This window comes from Oncorhynchus mykiss, chromosome 17 (assembly GCF_013265735.2).
Source record: "Oncorhynchus mykiss isolate Arlee chromosome 17, USDA_OmykA_1.1, whole genome shotgun sequence".
In the NCBI taxonomy this organism is placed as follows: domain Eukaryota; kingdom Metazoa; phylum Chordata; class Actinopteri; order Salmoniformes; family Salmonidae; genus Oncorhynchus; species Oncorhynchus mykiss.
In genome coordinates, this window is record NC_048581.1 from 59,571,371 (window position 1) to 59,597,435 (window position 26,065).

Here is a 26,065-nt window from a genome sequence, read left to right on the forward strand (position 1 = left end):
CCGCTCATTTATTATATAACCTTTTGATGCTTCAGCTGACAGTTGAACATTATCTTGCAACTAGGTAGAAACAGAAAAAAGGTGTCAGTAGTATATGCTGTGTCAGAAGTAGGGTTCGGGAGAATGAACTCAGCAACAGCGGGTTTGGGCCCACAGTTTCAGCTTTGCCCCCACACTGCCTCGAATTGTTGCAAGTAGTATGTTACCCAAAGCCACTTGACCCACTTTGTCTTGCCTCCTCTAGAGGCAGCTATGGCAAGATTTACATGAAAAGGTTTTGGGTTCGTCCCCCATTGCAGCTGAGCCAGCGGTGCTGATTACCCAAAGTGCTTTGCTCTCGATATTGGTTTTGTCCAGGAAAAAAGGGAACATCTATTGAACAAGTACCCCACCTTGCCATTAATTACATGTAATCGAGAATCCACCAGTGTTAGGTAGGGGGCGAACTGCTAGACATACCAATGTAACAAAAAATAATACAGTTTGCCGAGAAGCTGTGCGAGATACTGCAAGCAGTTTGAATAGCAGATTTCTGATATTCTATCGCAGTGGCATTATCATAGCCTATGAGGTCCATCCGAGGAGTGGTTATTGTTGGGTGACAACTTAACCCAAAACTTTACATTGGAACGACATGAAATATAGTCAGAAGTAGTCTTGGGGAGAATAGGTTCAGCAACAGGTGGTATTGGTCCACAATTCCAGTTTTGCCCCCCACACTGCCTCTAATTCTTGCAAGAAGTAAGGTACCCTTAGCCACGTTATACACTTCCACTAGAGGCAGCGGTGGCAAGGTTGAGTTGAAAAGGTTTTGGGTTTGCGACCCATTGCAGCTGAGCCAGTGGTGCAGATTACCCAAAATGCTTTGCTCTCGATATTGTTTTTTTTACTACTGGAAAAAGGTAACATCTATTGAATAAGTACCCCACCTTGCCATGAATGACATGTCATCAAGAATCCACCAAAGTGGTAGGTAGGGGGCGAACTGCTAGACATTGCAATGTTAAAACACAATATTACCGTTAAAGGAGAAGCTGTGCAAAACACTGTAAACAGTTTGAGTAGCTGTAATATATCATTCTTTCGCAGAGGCGATATCATAGCCTATGAAGTCCATCTGAGGCGTGATTATTGCTGGTTGAAAACTTAACCCAATACCCGCTTGGGATGACTTGAAATATAGTCAGCCTTGGCAATTTTTGATAGTCTCATGTGAGACTGCTATACATGTGAAAGAGAAGATAGTGACAACACCAAACATGGGCTGCATCCAGCTCATTTATTATATAACATTTTTGATGCTTCAGCTGACAGTTGAACATTATCTTGCAACTAGGTAGAAACAGAAAAAAGGTGTCAGTAGTATATGCTGTGTCAGAAGTAGGGTTCGGGAGAATGAACTCAGCAACAGCGGGTTTGGGCCCACAGTTTCAGCTTTGCCCCCACACTGCCTCGAATTGTTGCAAGTAGTATGTTACCCAAAGCCACTTGACCCACTTTGTCTTGCCTCCTCTAGAGGCAGCTATGGCAAGATTTACATGAAAAGGTTTTGGGTTCGTCCCCCATTGCAGCTGAGCCAGCGGTGCTGATTACCCAAAGTGCTTTGCTCTCGATATTGGTTTTGTCCAGGAAAAAAGGGAACATCTATTGAACAAGTACCCCACCTTGCCATTAATTACATGTAATCGAGAATCCACCAGTGTTAGGTAGGGGGCGAACTGCTAGACATACCAATGTAACAAAAAATAATACAGTTTGCCGAGAAGCTGTGCGAGATACTGCAAGCAGTTTGAATAGCAGATTTCTGATATTCTATCGCAGTGGCATTATCATAGCCTATGAGGTCCATCCGAGGAGTGGTTATTGTTGGGTGACAACTTAACCCAAAACTTTACATTGGAACGACATGAAATATAGTCAGAAGTAGTCTTGGGGAGAATAGGTTCAGCAACAGGTGGTATTGGTCCACAATTCCAGTTTTGCCCCCCACACTGCCTCTAATTCTTGCAAGAAGTAAGGTACCCTTAGCCACGTTATACACTTCCACTAGAGGCAGCGGTGGCAAGGTTGAGTTGAAAAGGTTTTGGGTTTGCGACCCATTGCAGCTGAGCCAGTGGTGCAGATTACCCAAAATGCTTTGCTCTCGATATTGTTTTTTTTACTACTGGAAAAAGGTAACATCTATTGAATAAGTACCCCACCTTGCCATGAATGACATGTCATCAAGAATCCACCAAAGTGGTAGGTAGGGGGCGAACTGCTAGACATTGCAATGTTAAAACACAATATTACCGTTAAAGGAGAAGCTGTGCAAAACACTGTAAACAGTTTGAGTAGCTGTAATATATCATTCTTTCGCAGAGGCGATATCATAGCCTATGAAGTCCATCTGAGGCGTGATTATTGCTGGTTGAAAACTTAACCCAATACCCCGCTTGGGATGACTTGAAATATAGTCAGCCTTGGCAATTTTTGATAGTCTCATGTGAGACTGCTATACATGTGAAAGAGAAGATAGTGACAAGACCAAACATGGGCTGCATCCAGCTCATTTATTATATAACCTTTTTGATGCTTCAGCTGACAGTTGAACATTATCTTGCAACTAGGTAGAAACAGAAAAAAGGTGTCAGTAGTATATGCTGTGTCAGAAGTAGGGTTCGGGAGAATGAACTCAGCAACAGCGGGTTTGGGCCCACAGTTTCAGCTTTGCCCCCACACTGCCTCGAATTGTTGCAAGTAGTATGTTACCCAAAGCCACTTGACCCACTTTGTCTTGCCTCCTCTAGAGGCAGCTATGGCAAGATTTACATGAAAACGTTTTGGGTTCGTCCCCCATTGCAGCTGAGCCAGCGGTGCTGATTACCCAAAGTGCTTTGCTCTCGATATTGGTTTTGTCCAGGAAAAAAGGGAACATCTATTGAACAAGTACCCCACCTTGCCATTAATTACATGTAATCGAGAATCCACCAGTGTTAGGTAGGGGGCGAACTGCTAGACATACCAATGTAACAAAAAATAATACAGTTTGCCGAGAAGCTGTGCGAGATACTGCAAGCAGTTTGAATAGCAGATTTCTGATATTCTATCGCAGTGGCATTATCATAGCCTATGAGGTCCATCCGAGGAGTGGTTATTGTTGGGTGACAACTTAACCCAAAACTTTACATTGGAACGACATGAAATATAGTCAGAAGTAGTCTTGGGGAGAATAGGTTCAGCAACAGGTGGTATTGGTCCACAATTCCAGTTTTGCCCCCCACACTGCCTCTAATTCTTGCAAGAAGTAAGGTACCCTTAGCCACGTTATACACTTCCACTAGAGGCAGCGGTGGCAAGGTTGAGTTGAAAAGGTTTTGGGTTTGCGACCCATTGCAGCTGAGCCAGTGGTGCAGATTACCCAAAATGCTTTGCTCTCGATATTGTTTTTTTTACTACTGGAAAAAGGTAACATCTATTGAATAAGTACCCCACCTTGCCATGAATGACATGTCATCAAGAATCCACCAAAGTGGTAGGTAGGGGGCGAACTGCTAGACATTGCAATGTTAAAACACAATATTACCGTTAAAGGAGAAGCTGTGCAAAACACTGTAAACAGTTTGAGTAGCTGTAATATATCATTCTTTCGCAGAGGCGATATCATAGCCTATGAAGTCCATCTGAGGCGTGATTATTGCTGGTTGAAAACTTAACCCAATACCCCGCTTGGGATGACTTGAAATATAGTCAGCCTTGGCAATTTTTGATAGTCTCATGTGAGACTGCTATACATGTGAAAGAGAAGATAGTGACAAGACCAAACATGGGCTGCATCCAGCTCATTTATTATATAACCTTTTTGATGCTTCAGCTGACAGTTGAACATTATCTTGCAACTAGGTAGAAACAGAAAAAAGGTGTCAGTAGTATATGCTGTGTCAGAAGTAGGGTTCGGGAGAATGAACTCAGCAACAGCGGGTTTGGGCCCACAGTTTCAGCTTTGCCCCCACACTGCCTCGAATTGTTGCAAGTAGTATGTTACCCAAAGCCACTTGACCCACTTTGTCTTGCCTCCTCTAGAGGCAGCTATGGCAAGATTTACATGAAAAGGTTTTGGGTTCGTCCCCCATTGCAGCTGAGCCAGCGGTGCTGATTACCCAAAGTGCTTTGCTCTCGATATTGGTTTTGTCCAGGAAAAAAGGGAACATCTATTGAACAAGTACCCCACCTTGCCATTAATTACATGTAATCGAGAATCCACCAGTGTTAGGTAGGGGGCGAACTGCTAGACATACCAATGTAACAAAAAATAATACAGTTTGCCGAGAAGCTGTGCGAGATACTGCAAGCAGTTTGAATAGCAGATTTCTGATATTCTATCGCAGTGGCATTATCATAGCCTATGAGGTCCATCCGAGGAGTGGTTATTGTTGGGTGACAACTTAACCCAAAACTTTACATTGGAACGACATGAAATATAGTCAGAAGTAGTCTTGGGGAGAATAGGTTCAGCAACAGGTGGTATTGGTCCACAATTCCAGTTTTGCCCCCCACACTGCCTCTAATTCTTGCAAGAAGTAAGGTACCCTTAGCCACGTTATACACTTCCACTAGAGGCAGCGGTGGCAAGGTTGAGTTGAAAAGGTTTTGGGTTTGCGACCCATTGCAGCTGAGCCAGTGGTGCAGATTACCCAAAATGCTTTGCTCTCGATATTGTTTTTTTTACTACTGGAAAAAGGTAACATCTATTGAATAAGTACCCCACCTTGCCATGAATGACATGTCATCAAGAATCCACCAAAGTGGTAGGTAGGGGGCGAACTGCTAGACATTGCAATGTTAAAACACAATATTACCGTTAAAGGAGAAGCTGTGCAAAACACTGTAAACAGTTTGAGTAGCTGTAATATATCATTCTTTCGCAGAGGCGATATCATAGCCTATGAAGTCCATCTGAGGCGTGATTATTGCTGGTTGAAAACTTAACCCAATACCCCGCTTGGGATGACTTGAAATATAGTCAGCCTTGGCAATTTTTGATAGTCTCATGTGAGACTGCTATACATGTGAAAGAGAAGATAGTGACAAGACCAAACATGGGCTGCATCCAGCTCATTTATTATATAACCTTTTTGATGCTTCAGCTGACAGTTGAACATTATCTTGCAACTAGGTAGAAACAGAAAAAAGGTGTCAGTAGTATATGCTGTGTCAGAAGTAGGGTTCGGGAGAATGAACTCAGCAACAGCGGGTTTGGGCCCACAGTTTCAGCTTTGCCCCCACACTGCCTCGAATTGTTGCAAGTAGTATGTTACCCAAAGCCACTTGACCCACTTTGTCTTGCCTCCTCTAGAGGCAGCTATGGCAAGATTTACATGAAAAGGTTTTGGGTTCGTCCCCCATTGCAGCTGAGCCAGCGGTGCTGATTACCCAAAGTGCTTTGCTCTCGATATTGGTTTTGTCCAGGAAAAAAGGGAACATCTATTGAACAAGTACCCCACCTTGCCATTAATTACATGTAATCGAGAATCCACCAGTGTTAGGTAGGGGGCGAACTGCTAGACATACCAATGTAACAAAAAATAATACAGTTTGCCGAGAAGCTGTGCGAGATACTGCAAGCAGTTTGAATAGCAGATTTCTGATATTCTATCGCAGTGGCATTATCATAGCCTATGAGGTCCATCCGAGGAGTGGTTATTGTTGGGTGACAACTTAACCCAAAACTTTACATTGGAACGACATGAAATATAGTCAGAAGTAGTCTTGGGGAGAATAGGTTCAGCAACAGGTGGTATTGGTCCACAATTCCAGTTTTGCCCCCCACACTGCCTCTAATTCTTGCAAGAAGTAAGGTACCCTTAGCCACGTTATACACTTCCACTAGAGGCAGCGGTGGCAAGGTTGAGTTGAAAAGGTTTTGGGTTTGCGACCCATTGCAGCTGAGCCAGTGGTGCAGATTACCCAAAATGCTTTGCTCTCGATATTGTTTTTTTTACTACTGGAAAAAGGTAACATCTATTGAATAAGTACCCCACCTTGCCATGAATGACATGTCATCAAGAATCCACCAAAGTGGTAGGTAGGGGGCGAACTGCTAGACATTGCAATGTTAAAAAACAATATTACCGTTAAAGGAGAAGCTGTGCAAAACACTGTAAACAGTTTGAGTAGCTGTAATATATCATTCTTTCGCAGAGGCGATATCATAGCCTATGAAGTCCATCTGAGGCGTGATTATTGCTGGTTGAAAACTTAACCCAATACCCCGCTTGGGATGACTTGAAATATAGTCAGCCTTGGCAATTTTTGATAGTCTCATGTGAGACTGCTATACATGTGAAAGAGAAGATAGTGACAAGACCAAACATGGGCTGCATCCAGCTCATTTATTATATAACCTTTTTGATGCTTCAGCTGACAGTTGAACATTATCTTGCAACTAGGTAGAAACAGAAAAAAGGTGTCAGTAGTATATGCTGTGTCAGAAGTAGGGTTCGGGAGAATGAACTCAGCAACAGCGGGTTTGGGCCCACAGTTTCAGCTTTGCCCCCACACTGCCTCGAATTGTTGCAAGTAGTATGTTACCCAAAGCCACTTGACCCACTTTGTCTTGCCTCCTCTAGAGGCAGCTATGGCAAGATTTACATGAAAAGGTTTTGGGTTCGTCCCCCATTGCAGCTGAGCCAGCGGTGCTGATTACCCAAAGTGCTTTGCTCTCGATATTGGTTTTGTCCAGGAAAAAAGGGAACATCTATTGAACAAGTACCCCACCTTGCCATTAATTACATGTAATCGAGAATCCACCAGTGTTAGGTAGGGGGCGAACTGCTAGACATACCAATGTAACAAAAAATAATACAGTTTGCCGAGAAGCTGTGCGAGATACTGCAAGCAGTTTGAATAGCAGATTTCTGATATTCTATCGCAGTGGCATTATCATAGCCTATGAGGTCCATCCGAGGAGTGGTTATTGTTGGGTGACAACTTAACCCAAAACTTTACATTGGAACGACATGAAATATAGTCAGAAGTAGTCTTGGGGAGAATAGGTTCAGCAACAGGTGGTATTGGTCCACAATTCCAGTTTTGCCCCCCACACTGCCTCTAATTCTTGCAAGAAGTAAGGTACCCTTAGCCACGTTATACACTTCCACTAGAGGCAGCGGTGGCAAGGTTGAGTTGAAAAGGTTTTGGGTTTGCGACCCATTGCAGCTGAGCCAGTGGTGCAGATTACCCAAAATGCTTTGCTCTCGATATTGTTTTTTTTACTACTGGAAAAAGGTAACATCTATTGAATAAGTACCCCACCTTGCCATGAATGACATGTCATCAAGAATCCACCAAAGTGGTAGGTAGGGGGCGAACTGCTAGACATTGCAATGTTAAAACACAATATTACCGTTAAAGGAGAAGCTGTGCAAAACACTGTAAACAGTTTGAGTAGCTGTAATATATCATTCTTTCGCAGAGGCGATATCATAGCCTATGAAGTCCATCTGAGGCGTGATTATTGCTGGTTGAAAACTTAACCCAATACCCCGCTTGGGATGACTTGAAATATAGTCAGCCTTGGCAATTTTTGATAGTCTCATGTGAGACTGCTATACATGTGAAAGAGAAGATAGTGACAAGACCAAACATGGGCTGCATCCAGCTCATTTATTATATAACCTTTTTGATGCTTCAGCTGACAGTTGAACATTATCTTGCAACTAGGTAGAAACAGAAAAAAGGTGTCAGTAGTATATGCTGTGTCAGAAGTAGGGTTTGGGAGAATGAACTCAGCAACAGCGGGTTTGGGCCCACAGTTTCAGCTTTGCCCCCACACTGCCTCGAATTGTTGCAAGTAGTATGTTACCCAAAGCCACTTGACCCACTTTGTCTTGCCTCCTCTAGAGGCAGCTATGGCAAGATTTACATGAAAAGGTTTTGGGTTCGTCCCCCATTGCAGCTGAGCCAGCGGTGCTGATTACCCAAAGTGCTTTGCTCTCGATATTGGTTTTGTCCAGGAAAAAAGGGAACATCTATTGAACAAGTACCCCACCTTGCCATTAATTACATGTAATCGAGAATCCACCAGTGTTAGGTAGGGGGCGAACTGCTAGACATACCAATGTAACAAAAAATAATACAGTTTGCCGAGAAGCTGTGCGAGATACTGCAAGCAGTTTGAATAGCAGATTTCTGATATTCTATCGCAGTGGCATTATCATAGCCTATGAGGTCCATCCGAGGAGTGGTTATTGTTGGGTGACAACTTAACCCAAAACTTTACATTGGAACGACATGAAATATAGTCAGAAGTAGTCTTGGGGAGAATAGGTTCAGCAACAGGTGGTATTGGTCCACAATTCCAGTTTTGCCCCCCACACTGCCTCTAATTCTTGCAAGAAGTAAGGTACCCTTAGCCACGTTATACACTTCCACTAGAGGCAGCGGTGGCAAGGTTGAGTTGAAAAGGTTTTGGGTTTGCGACCCATTGCAGCTGAGCCAGTGGTGCAGATTACCCAAAATGCTTTGCTCTCGATATTGTTTTTTTTACTACTGGAAAAAGGTAACATCTATTGAATAAGTACCCCACCTTGCCATGAATGACATGTCATCAAGAATCCACCAAAGTGGTAGGTAGGGGGCGAACTGCTAGACATTGCAATGTTAAAACACAATATTACCGTTAAAGGAGAAGCTGTGCAAAACACTGTAAACAGTTTGAGTAGCTGTAATATATCATTCTTTCGCAGAGGCGATATCATAGCCTATGAAGTCCATCTGAGGCGTGATTATTGCTGGTTGAAAACTTAACCCAATACCCCGCTTGGGATGACTTGAAATATAGTCAGCCTTGGCAATTTTTGATAGTCTCATGTGAGACTGCTATACATGTGAAAGAGAAGATAGTGACAAGACCAAACATGGGCTGCATCCAGCTCATTTATTATATAACCTTTTTGATGCTTCAGCTGACAGTTGAACATTATCTTGCAACTAGGTAGAAACAGAAAAAAGGTGTCAGTAGTATATGCTGTGTCAGAAGTAGGGTTCGGGAGAATGAACTCAGCAACAGCGGGTTTGGGCCCACAGTTTCAGCTTTGCCCCCACACTGCCTCGAATTGTTGCAAGTAGTATGTTACCCAAAGCCACTTGACCCACTTTGTCTTGCCTCCTCTAGAGGCAGCTATGGCAAGATTTACATGAAAAGGTTTTGGGTTCGTCCCCCATTGCAGCTGAGCCAGCGGTGCTGATTACCCAAAGTGCTTTGCTCTCGATATTGGTTTTGTCCAGGAAAAAAGGGAACATCTATTGAACAAGTACCCCACCTTGCCATTAATTACATGTAATCGAGAATCCACCAGTGTTAGGTAGGGGGCGAACTGCTAGACATACCAATGTAACAAAAAATAATACAGTTTGCCGAGAAGCTGTGCGAGATACTGCAAGCAGTTTGAATAGCAGATTTCTGATATTCTATCGCAGTGGCATTATCATAGCCTATGAGGTCCATCCGAGGAGTGGTTATTGTTGGGTGACAACTTAACCCAAAACTTTACATTGGAACGACATGAAATATAGTCAGAAGTAGTCTTGGGGAGAATAGGTTCAGCAACAGGTGGTATTGGTCCACAATTCCAGTTTTGCCCCCCACACTGCCTCTAATTCTTGCAAGAAGTAAGGTACCCTTAGCCACGTTATACACTTCCACTAGAGGCAGCGGTGGCAAGGTTGAGTTGAAAAGGTTTTGGGTTTGCGACCCATTGCAGCTGAGCCAGTGGTGCAGATTACCCAAAATGCTTTGCTCTCGATATTGTTTTTTTTACTACTGGAAAAAGGTAACATCTATTGAATAAGTACCCCACCTTGCCATGAATGACATGTCATCAAGAATCCACCAAAGTGGTAGGTAGGGGGCGAACTGCTAGACATTGCAATGTTAAAACACAATATTACCGTTAAAGGAGAAGCTGTGCAAAACACTGTAAACAGTTTGAGTAGCTGTAATATATCATTCTTTCGCAGAGGCGATATCATAGCCTATGAAGTCCATCTGAGGCGTGATTATTGCTGGTTGAAAACTTAACCCAATACCCCGCTTGGGATGACTTGAAATATAGTCAGCCTTGGCAATTTTTGATAGTCTCATGTGAGACTGCTATACATGTGAAAGAGAAGATAGTGACAAGACCAAACATGGGCTGCATCCAGCTCATTTATTATATAACCTTTTTGATGCTTCAGCTGACAGTTGAACATTATCTTGCAACTAGGTAGAAACAGAAAAAAGGTGTCAGTAGTATATGCTGTGTCAGAAGTAGGGTTCGGGAGAATGAACTCAGCAACAGCGGGTTTGGGCCCACAGTTTCAGCTTTGCCCCCACACTGCCTCGAATTGTTGCAAGTAGTATGTTACCCAAAGCCACTTGACCCACTTTGTCTTGCCTCCTCTAGAGGCAGCTATGGCAAGATTTACATGAAAAGGTTTTGGGTTCGTCCCCCATTGCAGCTGAGCCAGCGGTGCTGATTACCCAAAGTGCTTTGCTCTCGATATTGGTTTTGTCCAGGAAAAAAGGGAACATCTATTGAACAAGTACCCCACCTTGCCATTAATTACATGTAATCGAGAATCCACCAGTGTTAGGTAGGGGGCGAACTGCTAGACATACCAATGTAACAAAAAATAATACAGTTTGCCGAGAAGCTGTGCGAGATACTGCAAGCAGTTTGAATAGCAGATTTCTGATATTCTATCGCAGTGGCATTATCATAGCCTATGAGGTCCATCCGAGGAGTGGTTATTGTTGGGTGACAACTTAACCCAAAACTTTACATTGGAACGACATGAAATATAGTCAGAAGTAGTCTTGGGGAGAATAGGTTCAGCAACAGGTGGTATTGGTCCACAATTCCAGTTTTGCCCCCCACACTGCCTCTAATTCTTGCAAGAAGTAAGGTACCCTTAGCCACGTTATACACTTCCACTAGAGGCAGCGGTGGCAAGGTTGAGTTGAAAAGGTTTTGGGTTTGCGACCCATTGCAGCTGAGCCAGTGGTGCAGATTACCCAAAATGCTTTGCTCTCGATATTGTTTTTTTTACTACTGGAAAAAGGTAACATCTATTGAATAAGTACCCCACCTTGCCATGAATGACATGTCATCAAGAATCCACCAAAGTGGTAGGTAGGGGGCGAACTGCTAGACATTGCAATGTTAAAACACAATATTACCGTTAAAGGAGAAGCTGTGCAAAACACTGTAAACAGTTTGAGTAGCTGTAATATATCATTCTTTCGCAGAGGCGATATCATAGCCTATGAAGTCCATCTGAGGCGTGATTATTGCTGGTTGAAAACTTAACCCAATACCCCGCTTGGGATGACTTGAAATATAGTCAGCCTTGGCAATTTTTGATAGTCTCATGTGAGACTGCTATACATGTGAAAGAGAAGATAGTGACAAGACCAAACATGGGCTGCATCCAGCTCATTTATTATATAACCTTTTTGATGCTTCAGCTGACAGTTGAACATTATCTTGCAACTAGGTAGAAACAGAAAAAAGGTGTCAGTAGTATATGCTGTGTCAGAAGTAGGGTTCGGGAGAATGAACTCAGCAACAGCGGGTTTGGGCCCACAGTTTCAGCTTTGCCCCCACACTGCCTCGAATTGTTGCAAGTAGTATGTTACCCAAAGCCACTTGACCCACTTTGTCTTGCCTCCTCTAGAGGCAGCTATGGCAAGATTTACATGAAAAGGTTTTGGGTTCGTCCCCCATTGCAGCTGAGCCAGCGGTGCTGATTACCCAAAGTGCTTTGCTCTCGATATTGGTTTTGTCCAGGAAAAAAGGGAACATCTATTGAACAAGTACCCCACCTTGCCATTAATTACATGTAATCGAGAATCCACCAGTGTTAGGTAGGGGGCGAACTGCTAGACATACCAATGTAACAAAAAATAATACAGTTTGCCGAGAAGCTGTGCGAGATACTGCAAGCAGTTTGAATAGCAGATTTCTGATATTCTATCGCAGTGGCATTATCATAGCCTATGAGGTCCATCCGAGGAGTGGTTATTGTTGGGTGACAACTTAACCCAAAACTTTACATTGGAACGACATGAAATATAGTCAGAAGTAGTCTTGGGGAGAATAGGTTCAGCAACAGGTGGTATTGGTCCACAATTCCAGTTTTGCCCCCCACACTGCCTCTAATTCTTGCAAGAAGTAAGGTACCCTTAGCCACGTTATACACTTCCACTAGAGGCAGCGGTGGCAAGGTTGAGTTGAAAAGGTTTTGGGTTTGCGACCCATTGCAGCTGAGCCAGTGGTGCAGATTACCCAAAATGCTTTGCTCTCGATATTGTTTTTTTTACTACTGGAAAAAGGTAACATCTATTGAATAAGTACCCCACCTTGCCATGAATGACATGTCATCAAGAATCCACCAAAGTGGTAGGTAGGGGGCGAACTGCTAGACATTGCAATGTTAAAACACAATATTACCGTTAAAGGAGAAGCTGTGCAAAACACTGTAAACAGTTTGAGTAGCTGTAATATATCATTCTTTCGCAGAGGCGATATCATAGCCTATGAAGTCCATCTGAGGCGTGATTATTGCTGGTTGAAAACTTAACCCAATACCCCGCTTGGGATGACTTGAAATATAGTCAGCCTTGGCAATTTTTGATAGTCTCATGTGAGACTGCTATACATGTGAAAGAGAAGATAGTGACAAGACCAAACATGGGCTGCATCCAGCTCATTTATTATATAACCTTTTTGATGCTTCAGCTGACAGTTGAACATTATCTTGCAACTAGGTAGAAACAGAAAAAAGGTGTCAGTAGTATATGCTGTGTCAGAAGTAGGGTTCGGGAGAATGAACTCAGCAACAGCGGGTTTGGGCCCACAGTTTCAGCTTTGCCCCCACACTGCCTCGAATTGTTGCAAGTAGTATGTTACCCAAAGCCACTTGACCCACTTTGTCTTGCCTCCTCTAGAGGCAGCTATGGCAAGATTTACATGAAAAGGTTTTGGGTTCGTCCCCCATTGCAGCTGAGCCAGCGGTGCTGATTACCCAAAGTGCTTTGCTCTCGATATTGGTTTTGTCCAGGAAAAAAGGGAACATCTATTGAACAAGTACCCCACCTTGCCATTAATTACATGTAATCGAGAATCCACCAGTGTTAGGTAGGGGGCGAACTGCTAGACATACCAATGTAACAAAAAATAATACAGTTTGCCGAGAAGCTGTGCGAGATACTGCAAGCAGTTTGAATAGCAGATTTCTGATATTCTATCGCAGTGGCATTATCATAGCCTATGAGGTCCATCCGAGGAGTGGTTATTGTTGGGTGACAACTTAACCCAAAACTTTACATTGGAACGACATGAAATATAGTCAGAAGTAGTCTTGGGGAGAATAGGTTCAGCAACAGGTGGTATTGGTCCACAATTCCAGTTTTGCCCCCCACACTGCCTCTAATTCTTGCAAGAAGTAAGGTACCCTTAGCCACGTTATACATTTCCACTAGAGGCAGCGGTGGCAAGGTTGAGTTGAAAAGGTTTTGGGTTTGCGACCCATTGCAGCTGAGCCAGTGGTGCAGATTACCCAAAATGCTTTGCTCTCGATATTGTTTTTTTTACTACTGGAAAAAGGTAACATCTATTGAATAAGTACCCCACCTTGCCATGAATGACATGTCATCAAGAATCCACCAAAGTGGTAGGTAGGGGGCGAACTGCTAGACATTGCAATGTTAAAACACAATATTACCGTTAAAGGAGAAGCTGTGCAAAACACTGTAAACAGTTTGAGTAGCTGTAATATATCATTCTTTCGCAGAGGCGATATCATAGCCTATGAAGTCCATCTGAGGCGTGATTATTGCTGGTTGAAAACTTAACCCAATACCCCGCTTGGGATGACTTGAAATATAGTCAGCCTTGGCAATTTTTGATAGTCTCATGTGAGACTGCTATACATGTGAAAGAGAAGATAGTGACAAGACCAAACATGGGCTGCATCCAGCTCATTTATTATATAACCTTTTTGATGCTTCAGCTGACAGTTGAACATTATCTTGCAACTAGGTAGAAACAGAAAAAAGGTGTCAGTAGTATATGCTGTGTCAGAAGTAGGGTTCGGGAGAATGAACTCAGCAACAGCGGGTTTGGGCCCACAGTTTCAGCTTTGCCCCCACACTGCCTCGAATTGTTGCAAGTAGTATGTTACCCAAAGCCACTTGACCCACTTTGTCTTGCCTCCTCTAGAGGCAGCTATGGCAAGATTTACATGAAAAGGTTTTGGGTTCGTCCCCCATTGCAGCTGAGCCAGCGGTGCTGATTACCCAAAGTGCTTTGCTCTCGATATTGGTTTTGTCCAGGAAAAAAGGGAACATCTATTGAACAAGTACCCCACCTTGCCATTAATTACATGTAATCGAGAATCCACCAGTGTTAGGTAGGGGGCGAACTGCTAGACATACCAATGTAACAAAAAATAATACAGTTTGCCGAGAAGCTGTGCGAGATACTGCAAGCAGTTTGAATAGCAGATTTCTGATATTCTATCGCAGTGGCATTATCATAGCCTATGAGGTCCATCCGAGGAGTGGTTATTGTTGGGTGACAACTTAACCCAAAACTTTACATTGGAACGACATGAAATATAGTCAGAAGTAGTCTTGGGGAGAATAGGTTCAGCAACAGGTGGTATTGGTCCACAATTCCAGTTTTGCCCCCCACACTGCCTCTAATTCTTGCAAGAAGTAAGGTACCCTTAGCCACGTTATACACTTCCACTAGAGGCAGCGGTGGCAAGGTTGAGTTGAAAAGGTTTTGGGTTTGCGACCCATTGCAGCTGAGCCAGTGGTGCAGATTACCCAAAATGCTTTGCTCTCGATATTGTTTTTTTTACTACTGGAAAAAGGTAACATCTATTGAATAAGTACCCCACCTTGCCATGAATGACATGTCATCAAGAATCCACCAAAGTGGTAGGTAGGGGGCGAACTGCTAGACATTGCAATGTTAAAACACAATATTACCGTTAAAGGAGAAGCTGTGCAAAACACTGTAAACAGTTTGAGTAGCTGTAATATATCATTCTTTCGCAGAGGCGATATCATAGCCTATGAAGTCCATCTGAGGTGTGATTATTGCTGGTTGAAAACTTAACCCAATACCCCGCTTGGGATGACTTGAAATATAGTCAGCCTTGGCAATTTTTGATAGTCTCATGTGAGACTGCTATACATGTGAAAGAGAAGATAGTGACAAGACCAAACATGGGCTGCATCCAGCTCATTTATTATATAACCTTTTTGATGCTTCAGCTGACAGTTGAACATTATCTTGCAACTAGGTAGAAACAGAAAAAAGGTGTCAGTAGTATATGCTGTGTCAGAAGTAGGGTTCGGGAGAATGAACTCAGCAACAGCGGGTTTGGGCCCACAGTTTCAGCTTTGCCCCCACACTGCCTCGAATTGTTGCAAGTAGTATGTTACCCAAAGCCACTTGACCCACTTTGTCTTGCCTCCTCTAGAGGCAGCTATGGCAAGATTTACATGAAAAGGTTTTGGGTTCGTCCCCCATTGCAGCTGAGCCAGCGGTGCTGATTACCCAAAGTGCTTTGCTCTCGATATTGGTTTTGTCCAGGAAAAAAGGGAACATCTATTGAACAAGTACCCCACCTTGCCATTAATTACATGTAATCGAGAATCCACCAGTGTTAGGTAGGGGGCGAACTGCTAGACATACCAATGTAACAAAAAATAATACAGTTTGCCGAGAAGCTGTGCGAGATACTGCAAGCAGTTTGAATAGCAGATTTCTGATATTCTATCGCAGTGGCATTATCATAGCCTATGAGGTCCATCCGAGGAGTGGTTATTGTTGGGTGACAACTTAACCCAAAACTTTACATTGGAACGACATGAAATATAGTCAGAAGTAGTCTTGGGGAGAATAGGTTCAGCAACAGGTGGTATTGGTCCACAATTCCAGTTTTGCCCCCCACACTGCCTCTAATTCTTGCAAGAAGTAAGGTACCCTTAGCCACGTTATACACTTCCACTAGAGGCAGCGGTGGCAAGGTTGAGTTGAAAAGGTTTTGGGTTTGCGACCCATTGCAGCTGAGCCAGTGGTGCAGATTACCCAAAATGCTTTGCTCTCGATATTGTTTTTTTTACTACTGGAAAAAGGTAACATCTATTGAATAAGTACCCCACCTTGCCATGAATGACATGTCATCAAGAATCCACCAAAGTGGTAGGTAGGGGGCGAACTGCTAGACATTGCAATGTTAAAACACAATATTACCGTTAAAGGAGAAGCTGTGCAAAACACTGTAAACAGTTTGAGTAGCTGTAATATATCATTCTTTCGCAGAGGTGATATCATAGCCTATGAAGTCCATCTGAGGCGTGATTATTGCTGGTTGAAAACTTAACCCAATACCCCGCTTGGGATGACTTGAAATATAGTCAGCCTTGGCAATTTTTGATAGTCTCATGTGAGACTGCTATACATGTGAAAGAGAAGATAGTGACAAGACCAAACATGGGCTGCATCCAGCTCATTTATTATATAACCTTTTTGATGCTTCAGCTGACAGTTGAACATTATCTTGCAACTAGGTAGAAACAGAAAAAAGGTGTCAGTAGTATATGCTGTGTCAGAAGTAGGGTTCGGGAGAATGAACTCAGCAACAGCGGGTTTGGGCCCACAGTTTCAGCTTTGCCCCCACACTGCCTCGAATTGTTGCAAGTAGTATGTTACCCAAAGCCACTTGACCCACTTTGTCTTGCCTCCTCTAGAGGCAGCTATGGCAAGATTTACATGAAAAGGTTTTGGGTTCGTCCCCCATTGCAGCTGAGCCAGCGGTGCTGATTACCCAAAGTGCTTTGCTCTCGATATTGGTTTTGTCCAGGAAAAAAGGGAACATCTATTGAACAAGTACCCCACCTTGCCATTAATTACATGTAATCGAGAATCCACCAGTGTTAGGTAGGGGGCGAACTGCTAGACATACCAATGTAACAAAAAATAATACAGTTTGCCGAGAAGCTGTGCGAGATACTGCAAGCAGTTTGAATAGCAGATTTCTGATATTCTATCGCAGTGGCATTATCATAGCCTATGAGGTCCATCCGAGGAGTGGTTATTGTTGGGTGACAACTTAACCCAAAACTTTACATTGGAACGACATGAAATATAGTCAGAAGTAGTCTTGGGGAGAATAGGTTCAGCAACAGGTGGTATTGGTCCACAATTCCAGTTTTGCCCCCCACACTGCCTCTAATTCTTGCAAGAAGTAAGGTACCCTTAGCCACGTTATACACTTCCACTAGAGGCAGCGGTGGCAAGGTTGAGTTGAAAAGGTTTTGGGTTTGCGACCCATTGCAGCTGAGCCAGTGGTGCAGATTACCCAAAATGCTTTGCTCTCGATATTGTTTTTTTTACTACTGGAAAAAGGTAACATCTATTGAATAAGTACCCCACCTTGCCATGAATGACATGTCATCAAGAATCCACCAAAGTGGTAGGTAGGGGGCGAACTGCTAGACATTGCAATGTTAAAACACAATATTACCGTTAAAGGAGAAGCTGTGCAAAACACTGTAAACAGTTTGAGTAGCTGTAATATATCATTCTTTCGCAGAGGCGATATCATAGCCTATGAAGTCCATCTGAGGCATGATTATTGCTGGTTGAAAACTTAACCCAATACCCCGCTTGGGATGACTTGAAATATAGTCAGCCTTGGCAATTTTTGATAGTCTGATGTGAGACTGCTATACATGTGAAAGAGAAGATAGTGACAAGACCAAACATGGGCTGCATCCAGCTCATTTATTATATAACCTTTTTGATGCTTCAGCTGACAGTTGAACATTATCTTGCAACTAGGTAGAAACAGAAAAAAGGTGTCAGTAGTATATGCTGTGTCAGAAGTAGGGTTCGGGAGAATGAACTCAGCAACAGCGGGTTTGGGCCCACAGTTTCAGCTTTGCCCCCACACTGCCTCGAATTGTTGCAAGTAGTATGTTACCCAAAGCCACTTGACCCACTTTGTCTTGCCTCCTCTAGAGGCAGCTATGGCAAGATTTACATGAAAAGGTTTTGGGTTCGTCCCCCATTGCAGCTGAGCCAGCGGTGCTGATTACCCAAAGTGCTTTGCTCTCGATATTGGTTTTGTCCAGGAAAAAAGGGAACATCTATTGAACAAGTACCCCACCTTGCCATTAATTACATGTAATCGAGAATCCACCAGTGTTAGGTAGGGGGCGAACTGCTAGACATACCAATGTAACAAAAAATAATACAGTTTGCCGAGAAGCTGTGCGAGATACTGCAAGCAGTTTGAATAGCAGATTTCTGATATTCTATCGCAGTGGCATTATCATAGCCTATGAGGTCCATCCGAGGAGTGGTTATTGTTGGGTGACAACTTAACCCAAAACTTTACATTGGAACGACATGAAATATAGTCAGAAGTAGTCTTGGGGAGAATAGGTTCAGCAACAGGTGGTATTGGTCCACAATTCCAGTTTTGCCCCCCACACTGCCTCTAATTCTTGCAAGAAGTAAGGTACCCTTAGCCACGTTATACACTTCCACTAGAGGCAGCGGTGGCAAGGTTGAGTTGAAAAGGTTTTGGGTTTGCGACCCATTGCAGCTGAGCCAGTGGTGCAGATTACCCAAAATGCTTTGCTCTCGATATTGTTTTTTTTACTACTGGAAAAAGGTAACATCTATTGAATAAGTACCCCACCTTGCCATGAATGACATGTCATCAAGAATCCACCAAAGTGGTAGGTAGGGGGCGAACTGCTAGACATTGCAATGTTAAAACACAATATTACCGTTAAAGGAGAAGCTGTGCAAAACACTGTAAACAGTTTGAGTAGCTGTAATATATCATTCTTTCGCAGAGGCGATATCATAGCCTATGAAGTCCATCTGAGGCGTGATTATTGCTGGTTGAAAACTTAACCCAATACCCCGCTTGGGATGACTTGAAATATAGTCAGCCTTGGCAATTTTTGATAGTCTCATGTGAGACTGCTATACATGTGAAAGAGAAGATAGTGACAAGACCAAACATGGGCTGCATCCAGCTCATTTATTATATAACCTTTTTGATGCTTCAGCTGACAGTTGAACATTATCTTGCAACTAGGTAGAAACAGAAAAAAGGTGTCAGTAGTATATGCTGTGTCAGAAGTAGGGTTCGGGAGAATGAACTCAGCAACAGCGGGTTTGGGCCCACAGTTTCAGCTTTGCCCCCACACTGCCTCGAATTGTTGCAAGTAGTATGTTACCCAAAGCCACTTGACCCACTTTGTCTTGCCTCCTCTAGAGGCAGCTATGGCAAGATTTACATGAAAAGGTTTTGGGTTCGTCCCCCATTGCAGCTGAGCCAGCGGTGCTGATTACCCAAAGTGCTTTGCTCTCGATATTGGTTTTGTCCAGGAAAAAAGGGAACATCTATTGAACAAGTACCCCACCTTGCCATTAATTACATGTAATCGAGAATCCACCAGTGTTAGGTAGGGGGCGAACTGCTAGACATACCAATGTAACAAAAAATAATACAGTTTGCCGAGAAGCTGTGCGAGATACTGCAAGCAGTTTGAATAGCAGATTTCTGATATTCTATCGCAGTGGCATTATCATAGCCTATGAGGTCCATCCGAGGAGTGGTTATTGTTGGGTGACAACTTAACCCAAAACTTTACATTGGAACGACATGAAATATAGTCAGAAGTAGTCTTGGGGAGAATAGGTTCAGCAACAGGTGGTATTGGTCCACAATTCCAGTTTTGCCCCCCACACTGCCTCTAATTCTTGCAAGAAGTAAGGTACCCTTAGCCACGTTATACACTTCCACTAGAGGCAGCGGTGGCAAGGTTGAGTTGAAAAGGTTTTGGGTTTGCGACCCATTGCAGCTGAGCCAGTGGTGCAGATTACCCAAAATGCTTTGCTCTCGATATTGTTTTTTTTACTACTGGAAAAAGGTAACATCTATTGAATAAGTACCCCACCTTGCCATGAATGACATGTCATCAAGAATCCACCAAAGTGGTAGGTAGGGGGCGAACTGCTAGACATTGCAATGTTAAAACACAATGTTACCGTTAAAGGAGAAGCTGTGCAAAACACTGTAAACAGTTTGAGTAGCTGTAATATATCATTCTTTCGCAGAGGCGATATCATAGCCTATGAAGTCCATCTGAGGCGTGATTATTGCTGGTTGAAAACTTAACCCAATACCCCGCTTGGGATGACTTGAAATATAGTCAGCCTTGGCAATTTTTGATAGTCTCATGTGAGACTGCTATACATGTGAAAGAGAAGATAGTGACAAGACCAAACATGGGCTGCATCCAGCTCATTTATTATATAACCTTTTTGATGCTTCAGCTGACAGTTGAACATTATCTTGCAACTAGGTAGAAACAGAAAAAAGGTGTCAGTAGTATATGCTGTGTCAGAAGTAGGGTTCGGGAGAATGAACTCAGCAACAGCGGGTTTGGGCCCACAGTTTCAGCTTTGCCCCCACACTGCCTCGAATTGTTGCAAGTAGTATGTTACCCAAAGCCACTTGACCCACTTTGTCTTGCCTCCTCTAGAGGCAGCTATGGCAAGATTTACATGAAAAGGTTTTGGGTTCGTCCCCCATTGCAGCTGAGCCAGCGGTGCTGATTACCCAAAGTGCTTTGCTCTCGATATTGGTTTTGTCCAGGAAAAAAGGGAACATCTATTGAACAAGTACCCCACCTTGCCATTAATTACATGTAATCGAGAATCCACCAGTGTTAGGTAGGGGGCGAACTGCTAGACATACCAATGTAACAAAAAATAATACAGTTTGCCGAGAAGCTGTGCGAGATACTGCAAGCAGTTTGAATAGCAGATTTCTGATATTCTATCGCAGTGGCATTATCATAGCCTATGAGGTCCATCCGAGGAGTGGTTATTGTTGGGTGACAACTTAACCCAAAACTTTACATTGGAACGACATGAAATATAGTCAGAAGTAGTCTTGGGGAGAATAGGTTCAGCAACAGGTGGTATTGGTCCACAATTCCAGTTTTGCCCCCCACACTGCCTCTAATTCTTGCAAGAAGTAAGGTACCCTTAGCCACGTTATACACTTCCACTAGAGGCAGCGGTGGCAAGGTTGAGTTGAAAAGGTTTTGGGTTTGCGACCCATTGCAGCTGAGCCAGTGGTGCAGATTACCCAAAATGCTTTGCTCTCGATATTGTTTTTTTTACTACTGGAAAAAGGTAACATCTATTGAATAAGTACCCCACCTTGCCATGAATGACATGTCATCAAGAATCCACCAAAGTGGTAGGTAGGGGGCGAACTGCTAGACATTGCAATGTTAAAACACAATGTTACCGTTAAAGGAGAAGCTGTGCAAAACACTGTAAACAGTTTGAGTAGCTGTAATATATCATTCTTTCGCAGAGGCGATATCATAGCCTATGAAGTCCATCTGAGGCGTGATTATTGCTGGTTGAAAACTTAACCCAATACCCCGCTTGGGATGACTTGAAATATAGTCAGCCTTGGCAATTTTTGATAGTCTCATGTGAGACTGCTATACATGTGAAAGAGAAGATAGTGACAAGACCAAACATGGGCTGCATCCAGCTCATTTATTATATAACCTTTTTGATGCTTCAGCTGACAGTTGAACATTATCTTGCAACTAGGTAGAAACAGAAAAAAGGTGTCAGTAGTATATGCTGTGTCAGAAGTAGGGTTCGGGAGAATGAACTCAGCAACAGCGGGTTTGGGCCCACAGTTTCAGCTTTGCCCCCACACTGCCTCGAATTGTTGCAAGTAGTATGTTACCCAAAGCCACTTGACCCACTTTGTCTTGCCTCCTCTAGAGGCAGCTATGGCAAGATTTACATGAAAAGGTTTTGGGTTCGTCCCCCATTGCAGCTGAGCCAGCGGTGCTGATTACCCAAAGTGCTTTGCTCTCGATATTGGTTTTGTCCAGGAAAAAAGGGAACATCTATTGAACAAGTACCCCACCTTGCCATTAATTACATGTAATCGAGAATCCACCAGTGTTAGGTAGGGGGCGAACTGCTAGACATACCAATGTAACAAAAAATAATACAGTTTGCCGAGAAGCTGTGCGAGATACTGCAAGCAGTTTGAATAGCAGATTTCTGATATTCTATCGCAGTGGCATTATCATAGCCTATGAGGTCCATCCGAGGAGTGGTTATTGTTGGGTGACAACTTAACCCAAAACTTTACATTGGAACGACATGAAATATAGTCAGAAGTAGTCTTGGGGAGAATAGGTTCAGCAACAGGTGGTATTGGTCCACAATTCCAGTTTTGCCCCCCACACTGCCTCTAATTCTTGCAAGAAGTAAGGTACCCTTAGCCACGTTATACACTTCCACTAGAGGCAGCGGTGGCAAGGTTGAGTTGAAAAGGTTTTGGGTTTGCGACCCATTGCAGCTGAGCCAGTGGTGCAGATTACCCAAAATGCTTTGCTCTCGATATTGTTTTTTTTACTACTGGAAAAAGGTAACATCTATTGAATAAGTACCCCACCTTGCCATGAATGACATGTCATCAAGAATCCACCAAAGTGGTAGGTAGGGGGCGAACTGCTAGACATTGCAATGTTAAAACACAATGTTACCGTTAAAGGAGAAGCTGTGCAAAACACTGTAAACAGTTTGAGTAGCTGTAATATATCATTCTTTCGCAGAGGCGATATCATAGCCTATGAAGTCCATCTGAGGCGTGATTATTGCTGGTTGAAAACTTAACCCAATACCCCGCTTGGGATGACTTGAAATATAGTCAGCCTTGGCAATTTTTGATAGTCTCATGTGAGACTGCTATACATGTGAAAGAGAAGATAGTGACAAGACCAAACATGGGCTGCATCCAGCTCATTTATTATATAACCTTTTTGATGCTTCAGCTGACAGTTGAACATTATCTTGCAACTAGGTAGAAACAGAAAAAAGGTGTCAGTAGTATATGCTGTGTCAGAAGTAGGGTTCGGGAGAATGAACTCAGCAACAGCGGGTTTGGGCCCACAGTTTCAGCTTTGCCCCCACACTGCCTCGAATTGTTGCAAGTAGTATGTTACCCAAAGCCACTTGACCCACTTTGTCTTGCCTCCTCTAGAGGCAGCTATGGCAAGATTTACATGAAAAGGTTTTGGGTTCGTCCCCCATTGCAGCTGAGCCAGCGGTGCTGATTACCCAAAGTGCTTTGCTCTCGATATTGGTTTTGTCCAGGAAAAAAGGGAACATCTATTGAACAAGTACCCCACCTTGCCATTAATTACATGTAATCGAGAATCCACCAGTGTTAGGTAGGGGGCGAACTGCTAGACATACCAATGTAACAAAAAATAATACAGTTTGCCGAGAAGCTGTGCGAGATACTGCAAGCAGTTTGAATAGCAGATTTCTGATATTCTATCGCAGTGGCATTATCATAGCCTATGAGGTCCATCCGAGGAGTGGTTATTGTTGGGTGACAACTTAACCCAAAACTTTACATTGGAACGACATGAAATATAGTCAGAAGTAGTCTTGGGGAGAATAGGTTCAGCAACAGGTGGTATTGGTCCACAATTCCAGTTTTGCCCCCCACACTGCCTCTAATTCTTGCAAGAAGTAAGGTACCCTTAGCCACGTTATACACTTCCACTAGAGGCAGCGGTGGCAAGGTTGAGTTGAAAAGGTTTTGGGTTTGCGACCCATTGCAGCTGAGCCAGTGGTGCAGATTACCCAAAATGCTTTGCTCTCGATATTGTTTTTTTTACTACTGGAAAAAGGTAACATCTATTGAATAAGTACCCCACCTTGCCATGAATGACATGTCATCAAGAATCCACCAAAGTGGTAGGTAGGGGGCGAACTGCTAGACATTGCAATGTTAAAACACAATGTTACCGTTAAAGGAGAAGCTGTGCAAAACACTGTAAACAGTTTGAGTAGCTGTAATATATCATTCTTTCGCAGAGGTGATATCATAGCCTATGAAGTCCATCTGAGGCGTGATTATTGCTGGTTGAAAACTTAACCCAATACCCCGTTTGGGATGACTTGAAATATAGTCAGCCTTGGCAATTTTTGATAGTCTCATGTGAGACTGCTATACATGTGAAAGAGAAGATAGTGACAAGACCAAACATGGGCTGCATCCAGCTCATTTATTATATAACCTTTTTGATGCTTCAGCTGACAGTTGAACATTATCTTGCAACTAGGTAGAAACAGAAAAAAGGTGTCAGTAGTATATGCTGTGTCAGAAGTAGGGTTCGGGAGAATGAACTCAGCAACAGCGGGTTTGGGCCCACAATTTCAGCTTTGCCCCCACACTACCTCGAATTGTTGCAAGTAGTATGTTACCCAAAGCCACTTGACCCACTTTGTCTTGCCTCCTCTAGAGGCAGCTATGGCAAGATTTACATGAAAAGGTTTTGGGTTCGTCCCCCATTGCAGCTGAGCCAGCGGTGCTGATTACCCAAAGTGCTTTGCTCTCGATATTGGTTTTGTCCAGGAAAAAAGGGAACATCTATTGAACAAGTACCCCACCTTGCCATTAATTACATGTAATCGAGAATCCACCAGTGTTAGGTAGGGGGCGAACTGCTAGACATACCAATGTAACAAAAAATAATACAGTTTGCCGAGAAGCTGTGCGAGATACTGCAAGCAGTTTGAATAGCAGATTTCTGATATTCTATCGCAGTGGCATTATCATAGCCTATGAGGTCCATCCGAGGAGTGGTTATTGTTGGGTGACAACTTAACCCAAAACTTTACATTGGAACGACATGAAATATAGTCAGAAGTAGTCTTGGGGAGAATAGGTTCAGCAACAGGTGGTATTGGTCCACAATTCCAGTTTTGCCCCCACACTGCCTCTAATTCTTGCAAGAAGTAAGGTACCCTTAGCCACGTTATACACTTCCACTAGAGGCAGCGGTGGCAAGGTTGAGTTGAAAAGGTTTTGGGTTTGCGACCCATTGCAGCTGAGCCAGTGGTGCAGATTACCCAAAATGCTTTGCTCTCGATATTGTTTTTTTTACTACTGGAAAAAGGTAACATCTATTGAATAAGTACCCCACCTTGCCATGAATGACATGTCATCAAGAATCCACCAAAGTGGTAGGTAGGGGGCGAACTGCTAGACATTGCAATGTTAAAACACAATGTTACCGTTAAAGGAGAAGCTGTGCAAAACACTGTAAACAGTTTGAGTAGCTGTAATATATCGTTCTTTCACAGAGGCGATATCATAGCCTATGAAGTCAATCTGAGGCGTGATTATTGCTGGTTGAAAACTTAACCCAATACCCTGCTTGGGATGACTTGAAATATAGTCAGCCTTGGCAATTTTTGATAGTCTCATGTGAGACTGCTATACATGTGAAAGAGAAGATAGTGACAAGACCAAACATGGGCTGCATCCAACTCATTTATTCTATAACCTTTTTGATGCTTCAGCTGACAGTTGAACATTATCTTGCAACTAGGTAGAAACAGAAAAAAGGTGTCAGTAGTATATGCTGTGTCAGAAGTAGGGTTCGGGAGAATGAACTCAGCAACAGCGGGTTTGGGCCCACAATTTCAGCTTTGCCCCCACACTACCTCGAATTGTTGCAAGTAGTATGTTACCCAAAGCCACTTGACCCACTTTGTCTTGCCTCCTCTAGAGGCAGCTATGGCAAGATTTACATAAAAAGGTTTTGGGTTCGTCCCCCATTGCAGCTGAGCCAGCGGTGCTGATTACCCAAAGTGCTTTGCTCTCGATATTGGTTTTGTCCAGGAAAAAAGGGAACATCTATTGAACAAGTACCCCACCTTGCCATTAATTACATGTAATCGAGAATCCACCAGTGTTAGGTAGGGGGCGAACTGCTAGACATACCAATGTAACAAAAAATAATACAGTTTGCCGAGAAGCTGTGCGAGATACTGCAAGCAGTTTGAATAGCAGATTTCTGATATTCTATCGCAGTGGCATTATCATAGCCTATGAGGTCCATCCGAGGAGTGGTTATTGTTGGGTGACAACT

At 43.3% G+C, this 26,065-nt stretch overlaps 20 non-coding genes across 20 annotated transcripts; all 20 read left to right on the top strand.

The window, feature by feature from the left end:
* The first annotated feature begins 1,077 nt into the window (after window positions 1–1,077).
* On the top strand, window positions 1,078–1,218 carry LOC118940588. Its single transcript, XR_005037176.1, has one exon. It is a non-coding gene; the product is annotated as a U4 spliceosomal RNA (small nuclear RNA).
* Window positions 1,219–2,349: 1,131 nt separating this feature from the next.
* LOC118940708 lies at window positions 2,350–2,491 on the top strand. The gene has a single exon (XR_005037294.1). It is a non-coding gene; the product is annotated as a U4 spliceosomal RNA (small nuclear RNA).
* A 1,131-nt stretch (window positions 2,492–3,622) lies between these two features.
* LOC118940709 lies at window positions 3,623–3,764 on the top strand. The gene has a single exon (XR_005037295.1). It is a non-coding gene; the product is annotated as a U4 spliceosomal RNA (small nuclear RNA).
* Window positions 3,765–4,895: 1,131 nt separating this feature from the next.
* Window positions 4,896–5,037, top strand: LOC118940710. The gene has a single exon (XR_005037296.1). It is a non-coding gene; the product is annotated as a U4 spliceosomal RNA (small nuclear RNA).
* A 1,131-nt stretch (window positions 5,038–6,168) lies between these two features.
* Window positions 6,169–6,310, top strand: LOC118940711. The gene has a single exon (XR_005037297.1). It is a non-coding gene; the product is annotated as a U4 spliceosomal RNA (small nuclear RNA).
* Window positions 6,311–7,441: 1,131 nt separating this feature from the next.
* On the top strand, window positions 7,442–7,583 carry LOC118940712. The gene has a single exon (XR_005037298.1). It is a non-coding gene; the product is annotated as a U4 spliceosomal RNA (small nuclear RNA).
* Window positions 7,584–8,714: 1,131 nt separating this feature from the next.
* Window positions 8,715–8,856, top strand: LOC118940713. Its single transcript, XR_005037299.1, has one exon. It is a non-coding gene; the product is annotated as a U4 spliceosomal RNA (small nuclear RNA).
* Window positions 8,857–9,987: 1,131 nt separating this feature from the next.
* On the top strand, window positions 9,988–10,129 carry LOC118940714. The gene has a single exon (XR_005037300.1). It is a non-coding gene; the product is annotated as a U4 spliceosomal RNA (small nuclear RNA).
* A 1,131-nt stretch (window positions 10,130–11,260) lies between these two features.
* Window positions 11,261–11,402, top strand: LOC118940715. Its single transcript, XR_005037301.1, has one exon. It is a non-coding gene; the product is annotated as a U4 spliceosomal RNA (small nuclear RNA).
* Window positions 11,403–12,533: 1,131 nt separating this feature from the next.
* On the top strand, window positions 12,534–12,675 carry LOC118940519. The gene has a single exon (XR_005037115.1). It is a non-coding gene; the product is annotated as a U4 spliceosomal RNA (small nuclear RNA).
* Window positions 12,676–13,806: 1,131 nt separating this feature from the next.
* On the top strand, window positions 13,807–13,948 carry LOC118940520. The gene has a single exon (XR_005037116.1). It is a non-coding gene; the product is annotated as a U4 spliceosomal RNA (small nuclear RNA).
* A 1,131-nt stretch (window positions 13,949–15,079) lies between these two features.
* Window positions 15,080–15,221, top strand: LOC118940542. Its single transcript, XR_005037138.1, has one exon. It is a non-coding gene; the product is annotated as a U4 spliceosomal RNA (small nuclear RNA).
* A 1,131-nt stretch (window positions 15,222–16,352) lies between these two features.
* Window positions 16,353–16,494, top strand: LOC118940529. Its single transcript, XR_005037125.1, has one exon. It is a non-coding gene; the product is annotated as a U4 spliceosomal RNA (small nuclear RNA).
* A 1,131-nt stretch (window positions 16,495–17,625) lies between these two features.
* LOC118940546 lies at window positions 17,626–17,767 on the top strand. Its single transcript, XR_005037141.1, has one exon. It is a non-coding gene; the product is annotated as a U4 spliceosomal RNA (small nuclear RNA).
* A 1,131-nt stretch (window positions 17,768–18,898) lies between these two features.
* On the top strand, window positions 18,899–19,040 carry LOC118940521. Its single transcript, XR_005037117.1, has one exon. It is a non-coding gene; the product is annotated as a U4 spliceosomal RNA (small nuclear RNA).
* Window positions 19,041–20,171: 1,131 nt separating this feature from the next.
* LOC118940522 lies at window positions 20,172–20,313 on the top strand. Its single transcript, XR_005037118.1, has one exon. It is a non-coding gene; the product is annotated as a U4 spliceosomal RNA (small nuclear RNA).
* A 1,131-nt stretch (window positions 20,314–21,444) lies between these two features.
* On the top strand, window positions 21,445–21,586 carry LOC118940523. Its single transcript, XR_005037119.1, has one exon. It is a non-coding gene; the product is annotated as a U4 spliceosomal RNA (small nuclear RNA).
* A 1,131-nt stretch (window positions 21,587–22,717) lies between these two features.
* Window positions 22,718–22,859, top strand: LOC118940524. Its single transcript, XR_005037120.1, has one exon. It is a non-coding gene; the product is annotated as a U4 spliceosomal RNA (small nuclear RNA).
* Window positions 22,860–23,990: 1,131 nt separating this feature from the next.
* Window positions 23,991–24,132, top strand: LOC118940545. The gene has a single exon (XR_005037140.1). It is a non-coding gene; the product is annotated as a U4 spliceosomal RNA (small nuclear RNA).
* Window positions 24,133–25,262: 1,130 nt separating this feature from the next.
* LOC118940554 lies at window positions 25,263–25,404 on the top strand. Its single transcript, XR_005037149.1, has one exon. It is a non-coding gene; the product is annotated as a U4 spliceosomal RNA (small nuclear RNA).
* Window positions 25,405–26,065: the final 661 nt, after the last annotated feature.